This window comes from Tursiops truncatus, chromosome 16 (genome assembly GCF_011762595.2).
Source record: "Tursiops truncatus isolate mTurTru1 chromosome 16, mTurTru1.mat.Y, whole genome shotgun sequence".
Classification (NCBI taxonomy): domain Eukaryota; kingdom Metazoa; phylum Chordata; class Mammalia; order Artiodactyla; family Delphinidae; genus Tursiops; species Tursiops truncatus.
The window spans coordinates 72,736,832-72,760,083 of NC_047049.1; the positions used below are offsets into that span (position 1 = coordinate 72,736,832).

Consider the following 23,252-nt stretch of genomic DNA (forward strand, 5'->3'; position numbering starts at 1 on the left):
TGGAAACCCCCTGCTCATCCTTGGAAGCCCACCTCCAAATCACCTCCTCCAGGATGCCCTCCTTGACTTCTCCCTACAGAGATAGTCCCTCCACCCTTGTGCCCCCTCAACACCCAGCCAGCACAGACCTCTAATCCCGAGTCTCTCATACTGCACTGCGGTGTTACTTCTACCCCTAGTGGCACACACTGAGCTCCATGGATTCTTCCATTTCCAAGTGTGCAGCACAGATCAGTAGGACCTCAGGGATGTTTGTTGACTGAATAAGTGAGGGAAGGGAGAAACAGACACGAGGGCTGGAATGGCCCACGGAGACTGCCTAGTTCTGCTTCCATGTGTTACACGTGGGGAAGCTGAGGCCCACAGGTGCTGCGGCTTGCCTGAGTTCAGCCAGGGTGTCAGGGGTCACAGCTGGCCCCCTGCCCAGGATGTCCACTATGCCAGGTTCTGGGCTGGCTGGAGTCCTGTGTGTTCCAGGACAAGGGGAGCCCAGAGGCAGACAGATTGGAGGGCCCTGGGTGATCGGTCATGTGGACAGTGGCCCCGGGGTCTCCAGAGGAAAGCAGCCAGGGACCTCCATCGTGATTCTTTGCTTCTCACCCCCTGGAGCCCTGCAGCCCCCAAGCGTTCTGGCCCTGTGGCCTCATGGTCGCCGGCCAGCCGGTGGGGTTTCTCTGGCAAACCCACTGCCCTGTGTCTCAGCCTCCAGTGGAAGAACCCCACCCTCACTGTCCCGCTCACACCGGCCTGCCTGGCTGGGGCCAAGCCCACGGCATTTCCCAAAGGTCAGTGTCGCTGCCGCACGAGCCGCCCCCTGTGGCGAGTGTGAGTCAGAGGACTTGGAGCCAGCTCTTGCGTCTCCTTTAACCCTCACGAGGTGGCTGTACCAGTGACACAAGAGGAAGCTGAGGCTCTGAGGTGTAAGGCAGCGCCATGAGCAGAGCAGGAAGAGGCGACATTCATTCTGGGGCTGGCCGACCCCAGAGCCTGGCCACCCTGCGCGCACCAGGGCCCCGTGCAACCTCCTTAGAAGAGGGGTGGCAGGCCCCTAGAGGTGCCCAGCCCGGAGGGCAGAATGCTGCGGTGTCAGGGGTGTGTGGCCAGTAAGGGGGCTGTGGGCTGGGTGGCTGACCTGGGTGGCAGGGCAGGCCCACTGGGAGCAACACTGCCCAGAGGCTGGGAGACCTGCAGAGCTGGGAGGCCCCAGGGCACGCACGCACGCACGCACGCACGCACGCACGCAGGCAGGCACTGGCTCACACACACCCTCCTCCCTTCTGCCGCTGGGGTGAAAGCACGCACTCCACACGGACTGAGTCAGGATGTCTTTGGGGATGGGAATACCTGTCTCCAGGCGAGGTTGATAGGTAAGACAGCGATCTTTAAAAAATGTATGTTAGGTAATTGGTAATTAAACTCTCAGTATTTTGAACAGATTTTTCAGTTGGGCTCCCTGGAAAACCCAGGAATGAATTTAATTCATTTCTAATGTATCTTGTTAACATTTTCTTATCTTAGTGTGTTTTCTGAAAGGTACAAAGCAACTTTATTTTTTTATTTATTTTTTAACATCTTTATTGGAGTATAATTGCTTTACAATGGTGTGTTAGTTTCTGCTTTACAACAAATTGAATCAGCTACACATATACATACGTCCCCACATCCTAGCAGTTGTCCTTGGCTTGATCTTCATGTTAATGAGGAGGCCTCTAATGTTTTACTGTTAAGTCTGAAACTGGCCCTAAATTTCAAATACATAATCTTCATCATGACGTACATTTCATTCCTACATTAATTGCCGAGAGTGTACACCAAGAATGGATATCATATGAGGCTTTCCTGTATATAGCAGAATCATCAAATTCCTTTCCTCCTTGGACCTATTAATGTGTTGACTTATTAGCTTTTCTGAGCTAAATCATCCTGTTTCTGGAATAAATCCCACTGGGTCAGGCTCGATTGTGCTTGGAAATGCTGCTGGGTTCATTCTGCCGATATGTTGCTTGGGGTATTTTTCCTTTATCTTCATAGGTAAGAATTTATACCTACTTTTCTATTAGGGGAGATATTTGTCACATTTATAAATCAGGGTTATGTTAGCTTCATAAAATGAATAGGAAAGGTTTTCAATATGAATTGTGTAGTTGAAATAGTTTAACTATCATATAAAATTATCTTACTCTTTAAGGGTTGAAGACATTCATTTTGGAAACGGGCTCAGCCCGGGCTTGCTTTTATATTCTCTGAGGTTTAGCTGGCTGTCAGCTTACTTAATCTGTACTCTGGTTATTGGTCTTCTTTGCGTTCTAAACATTTCTAGTCTATCTCGGTTATTCATATTTTCTAGGTAATATCCTAGTTCAAAATGCTTTCAGACCTTTTAGCACAGATTTACATCATCTATTCGTGTAAAGTTTCTTCTCCACATCTGTGGTTAGAGTCTCTTTCTCATTCCTCTGTTTTTGCATTTCTCCCTCTCTTCATTCCTTTCCTCCCTCCCAGTCTCGATCCTTCCCTCCTTCTTTCCCTGTCTGCCAGCTTCCTTCCTTTCTTCCATCCTTTTGTTGATTAGAATTGCCAGAGGTTTATCTTTTTAATTTGTGTTTCCCAAAGAAAATCAGCTCTTGAATGTAATCAGCCAGTTCTACTGTCTTTCCTTCCTTCAATCCACTAATTTATCTTTTAGTAATTCCTTCCTCTAGTTTGCTTTGCTGTATGTCTGTTTTGTTGAGAAGCTCTTTTTAGCTTTTTAAATCAAGTGCTTAGTTTGTTTTCATTTCCTCCTGTTTATTTAAAATATATTGAAGTCCATGAATTTTTCTCTGAGTACAGCTTTGGCCATGTCGAATTTCATGAGGAGATTTCTTACAAGGGTTATTTTTCTGATGTGTCTGTAATTGGAGTTTTGATTGCTACTTGAACACAAACATGATTTAGGGAAGTTTTTTAATCAAGTGGGTGAATTTTTTGGGTTCATCATTTGTTTATTAATATCCAGCTGTGTTTATTAATATCTAGACACATCATTCTGTCCCCTGTACATTTCTGTTTGGGTACTCCATCAGGGTTTCATTGGTGATATGATGTATGAACAATGTGGATGAGTACTCTCGGATAGAAGAATGTGCCGTGCTGTCTTTAGGCCATGGGATTTCATGCATTTTTCTCTTTATGTTTCCATTCCCACGTCTTGAGAGAATGCCCTGCAGTATTTTCATTCCTTTCTACCACTCGTCTCTTTGGGTCTGAACCACGTGTCAGGAATTGTAGAAAGTTCTAGTTGTCATCCTGCCTGTCTCTGGTCCACGAAGAGGAGCTCCCTGCTCTGTGCTTGGGCACCGGCCCCATTTCCTGGGCACAGCGGGGCAGGCGTGTTCTTGGCAGTTTGCCTTGCACTTTCAACTCTTGGCAGAAAGAACCAGCCTGCAGGCAGGAGCCGTGGGCTGTTCCTCGCTCTGCCCTGCCAGACAGTGTGGCCTTAGGCTGTCCTTCGCCTCCTGGGCTGCACCTCATCTGGACAATGGTCAATAATGCCTTGGAGGGCGCTGTGGGGATGTGTAGGGCAGCCCAGTAGGTGGAAACCCCCTTGAGTGTCACTCATTGGCAGTGAGGCTGCTGAGCTGTTTCAGGGAGGGTTTGGATCGGGCTGTCCAGCAAGGGGCCCCGTGTGGGCACGTGCACAGCTGGCCCTTGGACCCTGCCCTGCTCCCCACGATGCTGCACTCACTGGCCTCACCTTGCACAGTGCCAGCAGGTGGCTCCTTCTGGGCCAGGCCTTGCCCATCTCGCGGGGACCCTGGCCGACTCCACCTGCCTTCGCCTCGCACCTGCCCTTCCTTCTCCTGAGCCTGCGCTGATGGTCCTGGGTTTCCTATCAGATCGTGGCGGTTACACACACCAGGGTTCAAATCCCAGCTCCCCTACTTTGGAGCTGTAAGGCCTAAGGCTGATGACTTAAACCCTTGGGGCTTTGTTCCTTGTCTGGAAAATGGGGTGACAGCTGCCTTGCCAGCAGTGTGTGCAGGGCGGTGTGCGGGGAAGTGCACTGCCCTGGGGAGGGATGCAGGCAGCTGTGCAGCTGGTATTCCTGGGGGCTGGGCTAGACACCTGGTTACCAGCCGCCAGGGCCAGGGGACATAGGGCATGTGGCAGGAAAGCTGCTTGTGTGCAGAGAACGTGCGCAGGGAGCGGGAGATGTTTCTGCTGGAGGGTCAAGACGCACGTCCTGGTCCTGTTTCTGTCCAGGCCCAGCAGGGAGCTGGGCACCTGCTGCCCTCCACCAGCAGGTTAGCGTACAGAAGTCTCCAGCTCCTGCAGTGCAGCGGGATCCCAGGGCTGCCACTCCGGGTGTCTGCCAGGAGGATGACAATTCAAGCGAAGGAAATTGATTTTTATTTGTTTTTAAACACAAAGGAAAATCGTTGCTCAGCCTAATTAGATGTCATTTAAAAATAAAAGGACTATACGTTCTTTTTTCTGTACCCTGGCACACCCCGACGCAGCCTGGCGGGTGGAGTAGAGGCTGCTACTCACTCCTGGAAAGGCTTGAGCGTGGCTCGGACCCCGCCCCCCTCCCTCCCTAGGGGCCCAGCCTCCCTGCCTCCGAAGGACCCTGAGCTCTGATGCAGTCCCCTGTTATCCTGCTCGTTCACATCCACGCCCTGCCGCTCCTTGGGGTCCTGCCTGGCTCCTGTGGCCGGAGCAGCGGGAGCCTGGGTCAGATGCTGCCGCCTGGAACCTGGGGTTCTGGTCGGGGGGGAGCTCTGGCTGCCCCAGATTCTGCTTAGCACACTTATGAGCAGCAGCCTTAAGTGGATGCCCCATACAGGAAGGGGATCCCAGAGGTGCAGTTCCAGTTGAGGTGGGGGTCTGCGCTCTGCCTTGCAGCCCGCCCTCCTCCGTGGCACCTTGCTGGAACCCCCAGAAATGACAGGAGTGCCTCCCCAGGTTATGTCAGTTTCCACATGGAGTCTGAGCGTCACCTGGCCGTGTGCAGGAGCGCAGGGTGACCCCTGTGGAATCTGAGGCCGGGGTGGGGGTGGGGTGGGTGGGCGGAAGGGGAGGCCCCGGGCACCCTTGCCCTGCCCTGAGGGCCCTGAGTGGGAGGCCGGCTTGCCAGCAGCCCACCCTGTGGGGAGAAGGCAGGGATTCTCTGAAATCCTACCTGCTCCTCCTCGGGCCTCTCAAGGCTCAATAATGGGATGGTTATTGGTGGACAATGCCATTTTGTCCCTTGAGCAGCCACCAGAAGAAGCTGACTGGACAGAAAGGCAGAACAGAAGGAGGAGAAAACCCCAACGCGGCAGAATCTGTATTTAGGAGTGTGAGGAGGAGATGGCAAGATTCCTGTAGTCGATTCAAATAGGATTTGGTAATAGGAAGGAATTCAGAAGGAAAAAAAAAATGAATCATGCATCTGTAACAAAGCTTTAATTGTTCAGCGTCTCTTGGAGGCCGGGCCTTTGTGGAGAAGGCGCCGAAGTGCTGCGTGGCTCTGGCTCCCATGCCGGCCACCTCCTGGCTGGAGCCCGGCCTGCAGCCCTCCACTGGGGCCGGGCCTGCCCTGGTGGCCCCAAGGGTACACGAAGGTAAATGTGGCTCTTCCTCCCGGCACTTGCGAGTACGGTTTCTTGAAGCTTGGTTTATGTGAAAAACGTCACCCCTCGCCCTCCTGCCCCCGAGGCCCATCAGGCTGGGAGGATGGGAGCTGCAGGGTGCTCCCGCGGCCCTGCCTGCAAGGATGGGGCCGGCCATGCCCTCAGGAGGACTTCTTCCCTGCTGGCAAGGCCACAGGAGTACAGGGGTGAGGACTAAAGAGGGCATGTCACCCCTCCCACTCCCCACCCCAGGCAGAGCAGCCACCTCTAAGGCAGAGCCAGTTCTTCTATTTCAAAAAATTTTTTAGAAAACTTTTGGCCGCGCTGCAAGGCTTGCGGGATCTTAGTTCCTCGGCCAGGGATCGAACCTGCGCCCTCGGCAGTGAAAGCAGAGTCCTAACCACCGGGATGCCAGGGAAGTCCCCAGAGCCAGTTCTGAGTGCCACCTGCCAGGACAGGGCAGTGCAGCCGGGCCAGTGGATCTGTGTGCCTGGACAGAGGAGTCAGCTTCTCCCCACTTTCTTCCTGGCCGCAGCAGGGCCCCGTGGCTGCCCAGGCTGCGGAGAGGGCCTCAGAGGCGGGATCAGGAGAGGGGCAGTACCAGCTGCCATAACTGTGTCTAGGAAGGCGGTGGGTAACCTGGAGGACAGGTACCCCAAGTGCCTGTCAGTGTCCTGCAGTTCTGACTCCACCGAAACCAGCAGGTACTAAGCATGTCTGGAGCATGGTGGCCTCCGGCCGTGCTCACTGCTGCCTGTGAAGTTGCTGCCGTAGCCATTTTACAGAGAGGGCTCTGGGTCCCAGCTCATGGGGTGGCCGGGCCTCCGCCCAGCCCGTGTGCAGCCAGATCTTCAGCATGTGGTCCCAGCAGATAGGACCAGGGCTTCTGGAGCTTAGGAGACACACATTTCAGCTCAAAGTTAGGAAGCTCTGAAAGCTGGGGTTTGGGGAGGGGAAGAAGGGCCCCCAGGAGGGAGCGCTCTGCCTTAGGAGTGTCTGGGTTCGGGCTGGCAGCTGCTCTCCCGACCCTCTTCTCCTCTTCCAGAGCACTGCTCTCCTTCTAACCCCTAATATCACATTCTCATCCGTGTGGTCATCACGCCTGACAGCCACAGCCTGCGCCGGGGGTCTCAGTGGGGACAGAGACCCTGTTTCCTTTACTGGCAGATCTCCAGTGTGTAGGCAGGTCCTTGGTGCCATTTGTGAATGAATGAATGAATGAATGATTGGTTAGTCTGTCGGTCGAAGAGTAAGGGCTCTGTGGAACACCCCACCTCCTACCCCACCCCAGTGCAAATGACATCAGAGAACCAGACAGTTAGCCCTAGAAGGGTGGTTGGGTCCATTGTGCAGACGGGGCAGGAGGCCTGGCCTCAGCTGCCCGAGGTCCCCAGCCGAGCTGAGTTCCAGTGTTACTGGCCCTGGTTCAAGCAGCCAGCATGGGTCTCTCCCTAACTGTGGCCTCTGAGAGCTGATGGGGCTCCTGCCTGGCTCCCACCAGCTCTGGATTTTTCTGGTACTGCGATGAAACCAGAGACAGCCCCCTGAATGCACTCATTCTGAAATCTCGGCCAAAGGCTGCCCTCCTGGTTAAGTGGCCCACCAGGGTGTGGGCCAGGGCTGGCACCCAGCTCCCCCCAGGAGCACTTTCTCTCTCTCTCCTCCAGCCAACAGAGGGGAGACTGGCAAGATGTGTAATTTTCAGTTGCTAATTGTGATGCCCTGCAGCTTGCTGAGCTAAAAATAGTCTCCATTTTGTTGAGTGGGTTAAAAAATAGAAGTCCATGTGCTGCCTCCGAAAGAAGCACCACTTGCAAAGCCTGGCAGAGGCAGGGGGCTGACTCGTGCCCCTCCTCCACCTCCCAGCAGATCCCTGGGGGCTCATGCAAGATGGGCCCTCAGGGCCATTTTTGTCCCAGTTTTCCAGGAAGCTGGGATGCTTAACTTGGCGTTCATGGATGAGCTTCTGGGAGCCCGTCAATCCCTGAAATCATATGCAGAATGCCGTGGGAATGGGCACTTATCCATGTGCCCAGGGCAAGGGCCTCAGCCTTCATCTGATGCTCGGAAGGTTATACCCCGGCCAAGCACAATGATGAGGAGAAATGACAGTCCCCAGAAGGAGCAGGGCAGTGGGGCAGGCAGGCCTGGACAGACCTACTCACCACTGCCTGCCTAAGCAGCCTAGTGCAAGTCGTGGGCACTTGGCATCCTCATCTAAGAAATGGGCATCTCCACACCGCCCCCTGTGGGTTGGAGGGATTGCGTTGAGATGAGATATGTAAAGCCCAGCACATGGCTGGGCTCCCAACTCCTGATGATAAACGTTGAAAGTACCAAAGGTTAGGCAAAGAAAGCTTCTCCCTGCTTCTCCATTTCTTAGAAATTTCCAGAATTGCAGTCCAAGATTGGAAGGGATCCTGAATTCTGACTGTGCCCTGGGAACCTGCCCCAGACAGCTCCTCCCTTTCAGAGTTGAGTGGGGGGCCTGACACTGCTCCCGTCCAGCTGTGTAGCAGGCTGTCCCCTCCCTGGGCTGCTGTCCCCATTCTCAGCTGGGGCCGAGCTGGCTGTGTCTGAGGCTGCCCTGGGGGGGCGCAGTGAATGCTCGTTGAGCACTGCCACCCCTTTCACAGGATGTGCCCCGAGGGCAGAGGTGGTGTTGGGAGCAGGTAGCTGGGCATCAGAGGCCAGGAGGCCTGCGGAGCCCGGAGAGCCCACGGGTGAGGTCCCTCCCAAGTGGCTCATGAAGGATGAGGTCCCTGCCCCACCTGTAGCCCCAAGTCCCTTCCTGCCGTCCCCTCCCAGCCCGCCTTCCTGCCCAGAGCTGGGGCATTGAACCGGAGGCCCCCGGGCCCTGCTTCTGGGCAGGGACCTTCCCCCTCAAGGGCCAGGAGGCAAGAGATGAGGCAGGAGCAGCCCCCGGGCATGGGAACACCTCCAGGAAGCTGTGCAGCGCTGCCCCGGACAGTTGTGAGCACGGACAAACCTGCACACAGATGCTGCAGTAATTGGATGTTTTTCTCGAGTCAGTGTCACGTGCATTCCTTACCCAAGTATGTTTAAGTAAATTGTTTGTGACAGCCTCCGCTGTGGGAACCTTTTACGAGACCATTGGGCAGTGTCAGGCCTCCCCAGGGCTTGTTGACCCTCTCAGTACAGGAAGCAGGAAAAGCACTTGGGAAAGGCCTGTACCCAGGCCTGGACGAGTGTGTGAGTGCAGGACATGAAGATACATGACGGTGTAGCCATGGATGCATCCGGGTGCACACGGTGGGCTCTGGCTGTCGTAGTGAGTCCAGCAGCCCTGGCTCAGCACCATCTGGGCCACTGTCACAGCTGCGGCTCCCAGGGGTCCAGGGGGCTCCTGTGTGATGAGAGTGGAGTGCAGGGTCTCTGAAGGCCGTCTTGGGCACAGCTGGAGTTTGTGAGTGGAAGGACTGTGCCCCAGGTCACAAAAGCCGTACACACATGCCTGTGTGTGTGGCCGCCCCTCCTGGCGGGTGTCCGGCTTTTGCACGCGTGTAGCCAGGAACAGATACTCTCCTCCCGATTTTGCTGCCTGCAGGCTCCCCTTCGCTAGGGCCACATTAGAAAGCACTGCAGCAGTGAGCGGCACCCAGATCTCTAGCCAAAGTCTCTTGAAGAGGGACTTCCCTGGCGGTCCAGTGGTTAAGACTCCGCGCTTCCACTTCCGGGGGTGCGGGTTCGATCCCTGATGGGGAACTAAGATCCCACAAGCTGTATGGTGTGGCCGAGTCTCTTGAAGAGGCTGCAGAAGGGAATTTCATTCATAATCTTCTGTGGCAAGTTCCTAAAAACCCTCTTTTCCCATCTTTGCCGGCATCTCTCACAGCAGTGGGGCTGCCTAAGATCTCCTCTTACTTCCCCACTGTGCTTCCCTCTCCTCCTGGGCCCTCAGTCCAGCAGCTTCCATGTCCTTGATGCTTTGGAGCGGTGTGTTCCTTAGAAGGTGTGCGCATGTGTCTGTGTGTCTGTGTGCGCTGTGGGCGCTCTGTGTGCAGGGCAGCTGCACGTACTCAGAAGCTAAAGGTTTTCACCGAGTGCCTCAACGGGGCCTCCAGCCTGAGTTGTGTGGACGCAGAGCTCCGGGCTGTACCCGCAGGAAGGAATCCCATGTTCATGCCGGCCTTGGCCGGGCTGAGCGGAACCCAGAGGACGCTGTTTACTTTCGGAACTACGACACGCCGGGTGTGTGAGCACTTGTTCTGGGCTGAAGCCACCCTCCTTGCCTTCTCCCCTCCTGTATCCCCACACCCAGGCCGGGAAGTCTGGGGACCAGTGTCTTGTTTGACAAACAGCTGGGGCTCATAGGGATGAAGTAACTTGCCCCAAACCAACAGCTGGAGAAGGCCTGGGCCGGGGACTGGGTGTGTGGGCGCCTAAGCTCAGGCCCTCGGGGCACTTGGGAGCCTTCAGCTGCGCCTCATCTCGACATGGGCAGGGCTGTGGAAGCAAGAAGAATGGCTGCCCTTCTCTGAGCCCAGCCTCCCTAGAGATGGAGGCAAAGCTAACGTGCCACCACTTTACGGGGGAGCTGGTCCCAGGGAAGCAGGAGGGAGGGAGGGAGAGCAAGTAGATAGTGGGGATGGGAAGCTTTTTTGCCTCATTAATCCGAGTTTGCCCCAGGGTGTTACCTGACCTCCCCCACCCCCACCCCCGGACGCCTGGGTTGTACGCACGCGCACGCACGCACGCACGGGCTGGGGTGGAGCCACAGGGTCTCGCACCTGAGCAGAGCCCACAGCCCGCGCGGGAGGCCGGTGGCCTGCGGATGGCTGTGAGGCCCTAGGTCAGAGGCCGTGGGTCGGAAGTGGCGGCAGCCCGTGCTGGGCCACTAGGGTGCCATCGAGGCAAGGCACAGAGGCGGGTGGCACAGAACAGCACTGCTCCCGCTCCCAGGGGCATGTTTTCTCATCGAACCCTCATCGCAACCCTGCGAGGGAGGAGGGGCAAGAACCTCTACGCCCACTTTACAGCGGAGCAAATGGAGGCTCAGAGCAGCTCAGAGGCTTCCCCATCGTCGTCGAGACAGTGTCTCCTGACTCCAGCCTGGACTCTGTCGCCAGGTCCGAGACGCAGGCCTGAAACCACAGGAAAGGACTCGGCAGGTGTGCACGTGAGGGTCACGGGTGAGGGTGCAGACAGGGAGCGCTGAAGGAATGGAGTTTCAGGAGGCGGGGGGCTGGGCTGGGCCGTGGTGTAGGGGTAGCTGCAGCCGTATCACGCTCGGGGCGGCAGCAGGAGTTAGTCGGATGGAGTGCCTCGGCCGAGCCTAGGGGTGCCGGGCCAGCCTGTGTCAGGCAGAGTGGTGGCGGGAGCCCCGGGAGGGGCGGCAAGAGGGAGGGGGCAACAGTGCAGACACAAGAAACTCGTACGCCTCCTTGCTTCGCCCACCTGGCCCGCCTGACCCACGGCCAGCCCGCTGGACACCGCTGGTGGCGGCTCATCCAGACAGGCAGCAAAGGGTTCCTCAGGCTCAGCCTTTGCCCGGCCAGTCTTCCCTGCCCACCCCCTGACCGCCACCGTGCCACTCTGCCTGTGCAGGGGCAGTGGCTGTTGCCTTCTCGCCTGGCACCCCGGCACCCTTTGAGGCTTGGCCATGGGGACCCTGGGACCACATGCAGGGAGGACCCTCTTCCTCCATGGTGCCCCCAGAGAGCTAAGTAAACCCAGGGAAGAGACGGGCAAGCGCTGACACTGAATTCAGAGCCAGCTCTCTCCCGAGCTGGCAGGAGCGCTCCTTTCCCCCCTGCGCCTGGGATGCCCTCACGCCCACCGGGGCCTGCGCGTGAAGTGGGAAAGGTGGAAAACTGGCAGGGCCTGGCTTCTAGGAGCCGGTGAATCGCTTTCACCGGCCCGGCTGTGAGTCGTCTGCATCTATAATTAGAAGGTGCTGGCCTTCCTCCTGTGGGAACAGAGGCACAGCTGTAAGGAATCAGAGGAGGCAGGGTGGGTGCAAGTCCGTCCCCCACTGCCCCCTAAAGGGCTTCTGCCTTGTCCATACCAGCGCCAGCTGACTTGGGGCAGAGGTGTGGGTCCTTGGGGGCTCCATCCTCGGGCTCACCCCAGCCCCATCTTCCCCCTCCCTCGGGCTGGCTTCTGGAGGCTTCCAGAGCTGTCCACCGATGTCTGAGTCTGCAGCCTCAAAGTGGGTCTGGTTGCAGCCAGGAGCAGCCGAGGCAGGAGAGAGGCTCCCTGTGCTCCCTGCTCCCATTTTCACCTGGAAAGCCGTGGAAAACGCCAGTGCTCAAGCTGTACCCCCAGCCAGTTAGAATTGTGGCGGTGGGAGCTGGGCACAGTGGATTTTTAAACTCCCCAGGTGATTCTGTTGTGCAGCCACAGCCAGAGGCACTGACCTAGGTGAAGCTGCTCTCGTCACCTGGAGGATGAAACTCTCCAAGGGATAAGCACGTCCAGGGAAGGTGAGGACGTGACCCAGCAGGCCTGGGCTCGGACTCGAGGTCCTGCATTTCAGTGATCGACAGGTGATGGCACTGCTGGTTGGGCCCCAGGAGGAGCAGCGAAGCTCTATATAGGAGAGGATCTGAAACTCCAGAGCAGGCTGAGTTCTGACTCGGGGGAAGGTTCGCTGGCGCTGCCGACAGGTTCCTGGTGATGCTGATGCACTGCATTTGCTTTAGGGCGTCCCCGCAGGCTCTGGCTCCCTAGGAACCTTGGGGCCTGTGTGTCTGGAATGGCCTGTGTGGGGCTCTGAGCAGGCACACCTGTGGGAGTCAGCACCTCAGTGGGGAGGTGCTACCATGTCTAGTGTGCAGTGCTTTACCCAAGTGAGCGCATTCATTCCTCCCAGCAAACCTCTGAAGTAGTGCTCCCTGTGCCCATTTTACAGATGAGGAAATTATGGCTCCAAGAGGTTGAGGATCCTGATAAAGCCACAAGTAGCTGAGCCAGGGTCAAACTCAGGCCTGCCTGACCGCCTTTGCTTCCATCCTGGCCCTGCTGCCATCTCCGCGATCTTGAACTTTCTTCTGTGTCTTCTTCCAACGTCTCCAAGCCTTCATCATCGTCACCTACTGAAGGTTTACCGTAAAACTTGTCAGTGGAAGCTCTGAAGCCCTCATTGCATCCCCTTCCTCTGATTATCTGCTTTGTGACCTGGGGCAGTTGCTTGGCCTCTCTGTGCCTTGTCATCTGCAGCGTGCAGAGAGTAACGGTGTCTCTCGTGGGGTTATTGTGAGGATTAATGAGATGATTCAGCTCTAGCATTACTGTCACTGCTGGCACGTGAAGTACTTAAGAGTCTTAGCTCCTGTATTTCATTTTTTAAAACAATTTTTATTGGAGTATAGTTGATTTACCATGTTGTGTTAGTTTCAGGTATACAGCAAAGTGAATCAGTTATACATATATCTACTCTTTTTTAGATTCTTTCCTTATATAGGTCATTACAGAGTAGTGAGTAGAGTTCCCTGTGCCATACAGTAGGTCCTTATTAGTTATTTTTTTTTTTTTTTTGCGGTACGCGGGCCTCTCACTGTTGTGGCCTCTCCCATTGCGGAGCACAGGCTCCGGACGCGCAGGCTCAGTGGCCATGGCTCACGGGCCCAGCCGCTCCGTGGCATGTGGGATCTTCCTGGACTGGGGCACGAACCCGTGTCCCCTGCATCGGCAGGCAGACTCTCAACCACTGCGCCACCAGGGAAGCCCAGTTATCTATTTTATATATAGCAGTCTGTATGTGTCAATCCGTCTCCCAGTTTATCCCTCCCCCATCCCCCACCGATAACCATAAGTTTGTTTTCTACATCTGTGACTCGATTTCTGTTTTGTAAGTAAGTTCATTTGTACCATTTTTTAAGATTCCACATGTTAGCAATATATGTCTTTCTTTGGCTGACTTCACTCAGTATGCCAATCTCTAGGTCCATCCATGTTGCTGCAAATGGCATTATTTTGTTCTTTTTTATGGCTGAGTAATATTCCATTGTGTATATGTACCATATCTTCTTTATCCACTCCTCTGTTGATGGACATTTAGGTTGCTTCCATGTCTTGGCTCTTGTAAGTAGTGCTGCAATGAACATTGGGGTACATGTATCTTTCTGAATTATGGTTTTCTCCAGATATATGCCCAGGAGTGAGATTGCTAGATCATATGGTAATTCTACATTTAGTTTTTTAAGGAATCTCCATACTGTTCTCCATAGGGCTGTACCAATTTACATTCGCACCAACAGTGCAGGAGGGTTCCCTTTTCTTCACACCCTATCAAGCATTTATTGTTTGTAGATTTTTTGATGATGGCTATTCTGACCAGTGAGAAGTGATACTTCATTGTTGTTTTGATCTCTATTTCTCTAATAATTACTGATATTGAGCATCTTTTCATGTGCTTTTTGGCCATCTGTATGTCTTCTTTGGAGAAATGTCTATTTAGATCTTCCACCCAGTTTTTGATTGGGTTGTTTGATATTGAGCTGCATGAGCTGTTTGTATACTTTGGAGATTAATCCCTTGTTGGTTGCTTTGTTTGCAGATATTTTCTCCCGTTCTGTGGTTTGTCTTTTCATTTTGTCTATGGTTTCCTTTGCTGTGCAAAGGCTTTTAAGTTTAATTAGGTCCCATTTATTTATTTTTGTTTTTATTTTCATTACTCTAGGAGGTGGATCCAAAAAGATCTTGCTGCGATTTATGTCAGAGAGTCTTACATTTAGGTGTTTAATCCATTTTGAGATTGTTTTTGTGTTTTGTGTTAGAGAATGTTATAATTTCATTTGTTTACATGTACTATCCAGTTCTCCCAGCACCACTTACTGAAGAGACTGTCTTTTCTCCATTGTATATTTTTGCCTCCTTTGTCATAGATTAGTTGACCATAGGTGTGTGGGTTTATCTCTGGACTTTCTATCCTGTTCCATTGATCTTTATTTCTGTTTTGATTACTGTAGCTTTGTACTATAGTTGGAAGTCAGGGAGCCTAATTCGTCCAGCTCCGTTTTTCTTTCTCAGGATTGCTTTGGCTATTCAGGGTCTTTTGTGTTTCCATACAAATTGTGAAATTTTTTGTTCTAATTCTGTGAAAAATGCCATTGGTAATTTGATAGGGATTGTATTGCATCTGTAAATTGTTTTGGGTAGTATAGTCATTTTCACAATATTGATTCTTCCAATCCAAGAACGTGGTATATATCTCTCCATCTGTTTGTCATCTTTGATTTCTTTCATGAGCGTCTTATAGTTTTCTGAGTACAGGTCTTTTGCCTCCTTAGGTAGGTTTATTCCTAGATATTTTATTCTTTTTGATGTCATGGTAAATAGGATTGTTTCCTTAATATCTCTTTCTGATCTTTCATTGTTAGTGTATAGGAATGCAAGAGATTTCTGTGTATCAATTTTGCATCCTGCAACTTTACCAAATTCATTGATGAGCTCTAGTAGTTTTCTGGTAGCGTCTTTAGGATTTTCTATGTATAGTATCATGTCATCTGCAAACAGTGACAGTTTACTTCTTTTCCAATTTGGATTCCTTTTATTTCTTTTTCTTCTCTGATTGCCATGGCTAGAACTTCCAAAACTATGTTGAATAAAAGTGGTGGGAGTGGACATCCTTGTTTTTTTTCCCTGATCTTAGAGGAGATGCTTTCAGTTTTTCACTGTTGAGAATGATGTTAGCTGTGGGTTTGTCATATATGGCCTTTATTATGTTGAGGTAGGTTCCCTCTATATACACTTTCTGGAGAGCTTTTATGATAAATGGGGGTTGAGTTTTGTCAAAAGCTTTCTCTGCATCTATTGAGATGATCAGATGGTTTTTATCCTTCAATTTGTTAATGTGGTGTATCACATTGATTGATTTGCATATATTGAAGAATTCTTGCATCCCTGGGATAAATCCCACTTGATCATAGTGTATGATCCTTTTAATGTGTTGTTGGATTCTGTTTGCTAGTATTTTGTTGAGGATTTTTGCTTCTATGTTCATCAGTGACATTGGCCTGTAATTTTCTTTTCTTGTGCTATCTTTGTCTGGTTTTGGTATCAGGGTGATAGTAGCCTCGTAGAAGGAGCATGGGAGTGTTCCTTCCTCTGCAGTTTTTTGGAAGAGTTTCAGAAGGATAGGTATTAACTCTTCTGTAAATGTTTTATAGAATTCACCTGTGAAGCCATCTGGTTCTGGACTTTGTTTGATGTAAGTTTTTAAATCACTTTTTCAATTTTAGTACTTGTGATTGGTCTGTTCATATTTTCTATTTCTTCCTGGTTCGGTCTTGGAAGGTTGTACCTTTCTAAAAATTTGTCCATATTTTCTAGGTTGTCCATTTTATTGGCATAGAGTTGCTCATAGTAGTCTCTTTTGATCCTTTGTATTTCTGTTGTGTCCGTTGTAACTTCTCTTTTTCATTTCTAATTTTATTGATTTGAGCCCTCTCCCTTCTTTTCTTGATGAGTCTGGCTAAAGGTTTATCCATTTGTTTATCTTTTCACAGAACCAGCTTTTAGTTTCATTGATATTTTCCGTTGTTTTCTTCATCTCTATTCATTTATTTCTGCTCTGATCTTTATGATTTCTTTCCTTCTACTAACTTTGGGTTTTGCTTGTTCTTCTTTCTCTAGTTGCTTTAGGTGTTAGGTTAGGTTGTTTATTTGAGAATTTTCTTGTTTCCTGAGGTAAGATTGTATTGCTATAAACTTCCCTGTTAGAACTGCTTTTGGCGTGTCCCATAGCTTTTGGATCATTGTGTTTTTGTTGTCATTTGTCTCTAGGTATTATTTGATTTCCTCTTTGATTTCTTCAGTGATCCATTGGTTGTTCAGTAACATATTGTTTAGCCTCCATGTGTTTGTTTTTTCCCTGTAATTTATTTCTAATCTCATAGTGTTGTGGTCATATCATACTTGATATGATTTCAGTTTTCTTAGATTTACCAAGGCTTGATTTGTGGCCCAAGATGTAATCTATCCTGGAGGATGTTCCATGTGCACTTGAGAAGAAAGTTTATTCTGCTGCTTTTGGATGGAATGCCCTATAAATATCGATTCAATCCGTCTGGTCTAATATGTCATTTAAGGCTTATATTTCCTTATTATTTTCTGTTTGGATGATCTGTCCATTGGTGTAAGTGGGGTGTGAACGTCCCCCACTATTACTATGTTACTGTTGATTTCCCCTTTTATGGCTGTTAGCATTTGCCTTATGTATTGAGGTGCTCCTATGTTGGGTGCATATATATTTACAACTTATATCTTCTTCTTGGATTGATCCCTTGATCATTGTGTAGTGTCCTTCCTTGTCTTTTGTAACAGTCTTTATTTTAAAGTCTATTTTGTCTGATAATTGTATTTATACTCCAGTTTTCTTTTGATTTCCAGTTGCATGGAATATCTTTATCCATCCCCTCACCTTCGGTCTGTATGTGTCCCTAGGTCTGAAGTGGGTCTCTTGTAGACAGCATATATATGGGTCTTGTTTTTGTATCTATTCACCTAGTGTTTTTTGATTGGAGCGTTTAATCCATTTACATTTAAGGTGATTATCGATATGTATGTTCCTATTGCCATTTTCTTGTTTTGGATTTGTTTTTGTAGGTCTTTTTTCTTCCCTTCCTCTTTTTTTCTTCTCTCTTGTGATTTGATGACTATCTTTAGTGCTGTGTTTGCTTGCTTTATCTTTTTTGTGTGTGTATCTATTGTTTTTTGGTTTGCATTTCCTGCCTAGAGAACTTCCTTTAGCATTTGTTGTAAAGCTGTTTGGTGGCACCGAATTCTCTTAAATTTTGCTTGTCTGTAAAGCTTTCTATTTTTCTGTCGCATCTGAATGAGAGCCCTCCTGGATAGAGTATTCTTGGTTGTAGGTTTTTCCCCTTTCATCACTTTAAATATATTGTGCCATTCCCTTCTGTCCTGCAGAGTTTCTGCTGAAAAATCAACTGATAACCTTATGGGGATTCCCTTGTATGTTGTTTGTTGCTTTTCCCTTGTTGCTTTTAATATTTTTTCTTTGTATTTAATTTTTGTCAGTTTGATTAATATGTGTTTCGGCCTCCTCTTTGGTTGTATCCTGGATGGGACTCTCTGCACCCCCTGGGCTTGGGTGACTTCTTTCCTTTCCCGTGTTAGGGAAGTTTTAGGGTATAATCTCTTCAAATAGAGGAGATTTCTATTTGAAATCTGTTTGCAATCTCCTCAGGCCCTTTCTCTTTCTCTTCTTCTTCTGGGATCCATCTAATGCAAATGTTGGTGTGTTTAATGTTGTCCCAGAGGTCTCTGAGACTGTTCTCATTTCTTTTTTCTTTTTCTAACGTTCATTTATTTATTTGGCTGCACCAGGTCTTAGTTGTGGCATGTAGGATCTTCAATGCTGCATGTAGGATCTTTAGTTGCAGCATGTGGGATCTTTAGTTGTGGCATGTGGGATTTTTTAGTTGTGGCATGTGGGATCTTTAGTTGTGGCATGTGGGATCTTTTTTTAAAAAATTAATTATTTATTTGGCTGTGTTGGGTCTTCGTTGCTGCACGCGGGCTTTCTCTAGTTCCAGCAAGCAGGGGCTACTCTTCGTTGCGGTACGTGGGCTTCTCATTGTGGTGGCCTCTCTAGTTGTGGAGCACGGGCTCTAGGCGCATGGGCTTCAGTAGTTGTGGCACACAGGCTCAGTATTTGTGGCTCATGGGCTCTAGAGCACAGGCTCAGTAGTTGTGGCACATGGGCTTAGTTGCTCCGTGGCATGTGGGATCTTCCTGGACCAGGGCTCGAACCCATGTCCCCTGCATTGGCAGGTGGATTCTTAACCACTGCGCCACCAGGGAAGTCCTGCCTGTGGGATCTTCAGTTGCAGCATTTGGGATCTTTAGTTGCAGCATGCGATATCTTTTTTAGTTGCAGCATGTGAGATCTTTAGTTGCAGCATGCGGGCTCTTAGTTGCGGCATGCATGTGGGATGTAGTTCCCCGACCAGGGATTGGACCCAGGCCCCTGCATTGGGAGCGTGGAGTCTTAACCACTGCACCATGAGGGAAGTCCCTGACTGTCCTGATTTCTTTTCATTCTTTTTTCTTTTCCATGGCAGTGATTTCCACCACTCTGTCTTCCAACTCACTTATCCGTTCTTCTGCCTCCGTTATTCTGCTATTGATTCCTTCTTGTGTATTTTTCACTTCAGTTATTGTGGTGTTTATCTCTTTTTGTTTATTGTTGTTCTTTAAATCTTCTCTTTGTTAAACATTTCTTGTATCTTCTCGGTCTGTGCCTCCATTCCTTTTCCAAGGTTTTGGATCATTTTTACTATCGTTATTTTGAATTATTTTTCAGGTAGATTGCCTGTCTCCTCTTCATTTAGTTGTCCTTGTGGGTTTTCTATCTTGTTCCTTCATCTGCATCATATTTCTCTGTTGTCTCATTTTGTCTAACTTTCTGTGTTTGTGGTCTCCTTTCCACAGGCTGCAGGATCACAGTTCCTCTTGCTTCTGGTGTCTGCCCCCGGTGGGTGAGGTTGGTCCAGGGGCTTATGCAGGCTTCCTGGTGGGAGGGACTGGTGCCTGCCCTCTGGTGGGTGGAGCTAGGTCTTGTCCCTCTGGTGGGCAGGGCTGTGCCAAGGGGTGTGTTTTGAGGTCGCTGTGAGCTCAGTAGGACTTTAGGCAGCCTGTCTGCTGATGAGTGGGGCTGTGTTCCTATGTGCTGGTTGTTTGGCCTGAGGCATCCCAGCACTGGATCCTGCAGGCTGCTGGGTGGGGCCAGGTCTTGCTGCCAACAGAGGGACCTCCGGGAGAGCTCACGCTGATCAGTATTCCTTGGGGAATATTGATCCTTCCCCCCACAAGTGTCCTTGTCCCCCACAGTGATCTACAGCCAACCCCTGCCTCCCTAGGAGACCCTCCAAGATCCCTAGGTAGGTCTAGCCCAGGTTCCTGTGGAGGTACTACTTTGTGCTGGGTCCCAGTGCACTCTTGTATGCACCCTCCCGGAGTGTTTCCCCCAGCCCTGTGGAGCTCCTGCTCTCAAGCCCCGCTGACCTTCAGGGCTGAGTGCTCTGGGGGTTCTTCCTCCCAATGCCAGACCCTCAGACTGTCTCGAAGGGCTATTTTTACGTCCTTATATAGCCTGTGTGATTTTAATATTTTTTAGTGCAAGGGCTGTTTTTAGTATGGGTGTCTGCCACCTCTTTCCTCAGTGTATGCTGGCCGTTATCCCCTTTATAGGAGGTTTGACTGGTGTTGTGACCAGAGCCTGCACTGGGTATTGAGCGGGGCCTCCCCTTTGGTCTGTGGTTGTCACCTCCCTGTCAGGGGCGGAGTCTGCTTCCTGGTTGTTGTTGTAGAGGCCCCCAGATCTGTTTTGTTTCTGATCTGCGGTGCAAGGTAGGCAGGATTGGAGCAGTCCCACTGGGAGAGAAGCCCCTGAGTATTCCTCCTCTGGAGATGTTCACCTGTGAGCTGCTCTGTTGTGTCACCTTTCACCTGTTGTGTGGGCTCACAGATTACACTGTTGTTGGTACTGCTTTCAGCTCTACCTTAACCGTGGGTATGTTGGCAGTTGGCCCTGGTGTCTCTCAGGTATTGTTTTCACCAGGCCACCAGCATAGATCCACTGAAGTCATGTCCCAGGACTGCAGTAATCATGCATCTGACCCCTCTGTGGGCGCTATGGGGGCAGCTCAGACTCTGGCCTGGCCCAACCCCTGTGTGTATGTGCCCACAAAGTCCACCGCTGCTAAAACTAGACCCATCTCAGTGGTGGGAGCACTCATTGTCTGTTCGGATGTTCTGCAGCTGAGTTTACAAAGCCGGTCACAGGGGTGTAAATCTGCTTCACACAGCTGGCAAGGAGAGATTTCAGCTCTTCTTCCTTCGTTGCATGGCCCCTGGGGCTCAGCTGTGACTTCAGCCCCACCTCTGCATGTGGGTCACCCACCAGTGTCTGCTCTTGAGGCTGCCCCAGAGCACAGGTGCCCTCCCAGGCGGGAGGGGGCAGAGGCTGCGAGTGACCGGGACACACGGGCCTACCCTAGCGGGAGCCCCTCCTAATAGCTACTGTATTTCTGACTATGCTTGCTCTTGCTATGTGTTCCCTCCCAAGACAGGAGCCCAAATTTCCTGTGTGCTCTGCTCTGAGTGGCCCTTCCTTGAGAAAGGGTCCAGTTGGGGGTGATGGACACATAGGTGTGTGGCCAGAAGCCTCAGTCCCTGCTCTTGCTGGGACAGGAGAGGAGGACCCCACGTGCAAGAGCAGAAGGGACCACAGAGTGGGGTGGGGTGGCCAGCAGAGATGCCAAGCAGAGGTCTTAACGGGCAGTCCTGCCATCATCCCCATTTGACAGCTGAGGAAATCGAGGTTGGTTAGACTTGTCTAGGAACAAGGAGCTGGCTCATTGCAGGGCTGGGATTTGAACCCAAGGGGGCTCTAAACTCCTGTCCAGGAAGACCCACTTGGGGAACCTGTCTCCTCCCACTTGGCACTGAGCCTGGAGACCCTCCCCAAGGTGCTCATGGCCTGGCGGGGGTGGGCTCTGCTAGGGACTGGGTGGGAAAGGAAAGGCCTCTGTGGGGGGGGGGGGTCCCCAGGATCCACAGGGCTCAGTGTACAGAGGAGCAGGGAGAGACGTGGTCAGAGAGACCTGGCCCCAGGCAGAGTCCCAGGGTAGGGAAGAGGCTGGGTGGTCCTGCACAACCCCTGGGGGCTCTGCCCATTCTCCGAGGGGGTTTTGGGCCTCCATCTCAAAGCCCATCCTCACATTATGACCCGCTAGATGGTGGCCATGCTTCTGTCTGCAGACCCAGCCCTGGGGCTGCAGCCTCTTTATTATGCCTTTATAAAAAGAGCTGATTTCAAAACTCAGCTTCTTTGCACTAAAAAACAAAGTTATTTAGAAGATGACAAAATAGATGCGCCATTTAGAAAAGTTACCAAATAGATGACCGATGTGTAGAGCGGAAAGCGACAGTCTCCTCCCTCTCCTGCTCCCTTGCAGTAAAGTCTGTAATGAGTGTGGCCACCGGTGGCCAGATGTTTTCTGTGCCTTTATTTACATGTCATGTACACGCCTGTTTATGTCATTTAAAAGTGACTGGTGCGGGATCTTGTGCAGCTGGGGAGTCCAGAGGTGGGGTCCTTGGCCCAGCTGCTGTTAGAGGGGTCACTGCCCCAGGCTGAAGGGCTGGGCCTCACGTGGCTGCCCCTTCCTTCCCGTGGCCTCCTGGGCGGTGCACGGGCATGGTGTAGGCGGGACGCAGTCTCTGGAGGACCGAGACCCCCCACGGGTGGGGAGCCCTGGGGGAGGAGCAGCATGATGAGGGACATACCGCCCAGTGGCTGTGCAGGACACATGGGCTGGGGCCCCACCCCCGGGGTAGGTGACTGTACCCTGAGCGCACGCCCCTCCCCTGTCGAGGGGGACAATGAGTGCCGTCTGAGGCTCCCTAGGGAGCTGTGGGCCGGTGCCCAGTGTAGAGCTCGGCCCCCTGGCTTCCTGCTAGGCTCACCTGTCCCCCCACGGGGGGCTGCAGAGTTGGGGGGCTGAGTCCCCAGGCTGGCTCCCCACTGGCTAGCCCTGGGGCAGGTGTCCCTGCAGGCGGCCTTGCCCTGTGGAGGATCTGGTAGGGGCTCTGTGAGTTAGTGGGGTGTCAGTGTGCTCCCCCCGTAGCACCTTCTGACCAGACCAGCCTGCTCTCTCCACGGTGGGAGAGGCCAGAGGCTCTGAAAATGCCATTTCTGATGACCAAGAAGCTTGGGGTCAGGATATCCAACTGGCCAAGGTTACACTCTCAGGTCAACTTTTGAACCTGGAACTGTGTAATCTCAGGAAAGTCGCCCTGCAGCGCATGGCCCTCAGCTGAAGTGCTGGGGGTCGTGTCCCCTCGGGTCCCAGTGACGGCACAGTAGAGCAGCTGCCAGTGCTGAGGCACCCAGGGAGCCCACCTTCCTTATTTCCTCCCACAAAAGGCTACTGAGCACGGCCATGGGGCGGGTTCCAGCCAGACAGGAAGACGTGAAGGCAGGTGGTCAGCCACTTGTGGCCTCGTGGGTCAGCAGTCTAGCGATTAACCCAGGGGGGCTTCCTAGGGGTAGTGACACCCGGGCTGGACTTGGAAATCCTGATTTCCTCGGTTGAGTTCCTTCTTGCTGAGACTGTTTCACTATGTGAAAATTAAAGGTTTGCTCAAGTCAGTGGTTCTTTAACTTGAGCGGCAAAGAGGACCCACCCCAGGGTTCTGACACAGTGGGGCCTGAGACTGTGCGTTCTAACGTGGGCTGAGGGGAGTGTTCTGTGAGTCTGAACCCAACCTGACACGAGGGCAGCACGGAGCCTGGGGGCCACAGACGTTGCAATCCAGGTCTGTCCCCGGGGACTTCCCTTGAGCGCTTGCCCTCCTTGCAAAGGATTTTCTGAGAATCCAAAGGCGACCTCCAGGCGTTTGGCAGAGAAGCCAGCGTCGTTTGGGCCGGGCCCCTTTTGCCCTGGTGTGAGGCTCAGCTGATGTGCTGGGGTGGGAGTTGGCTCTCCTTGTAAAGCCCTTGGAGGGGCCCCTCATGGCTGCTGTTTGCTCCGCCCAGTGGGGAGACTTGTGGCCAGAAGGGCTCAGAGGCCAACCCTGGTCCGGGCAAGAGAGCAGGCCAGGGCTGGTTGGAGGCGTCATCAACGGCAAGCTCAGTGCTGGGGGCTCTTTCTGCCCCCTGAG

The 23,252-nt window shown here is 51.9% G+C and overlaps 1 protein-coding gene across 11 annotated transcripts in view; it reads left to right on the plus strand.

The window, feature by feature from the left end:
* The window catches only part of RASGEF1A (RasGEF domain family member 1A), a 276,356-nt gene that overhangs the window by 239,597 nt on the left and 13,507 nt on the right, over window positions 1-23,252 (plus strand). The window contains exon 1 of one of the 11 annotated variants that reach the window (XM_073793599.1): window positions 10,591-10,729. The exons of the other annotated variants lie outside the window; for them this stretch is intronic. The gene's annotated coding sequence lies outside the window, so the exon portion shown is untranslated. Of the gene's footprint in view, window positions 1-10,590; window positions 10,730-23,252 lie in introns of those variants that run through there. 11 annotated transcript variants of the gene reach the window in all.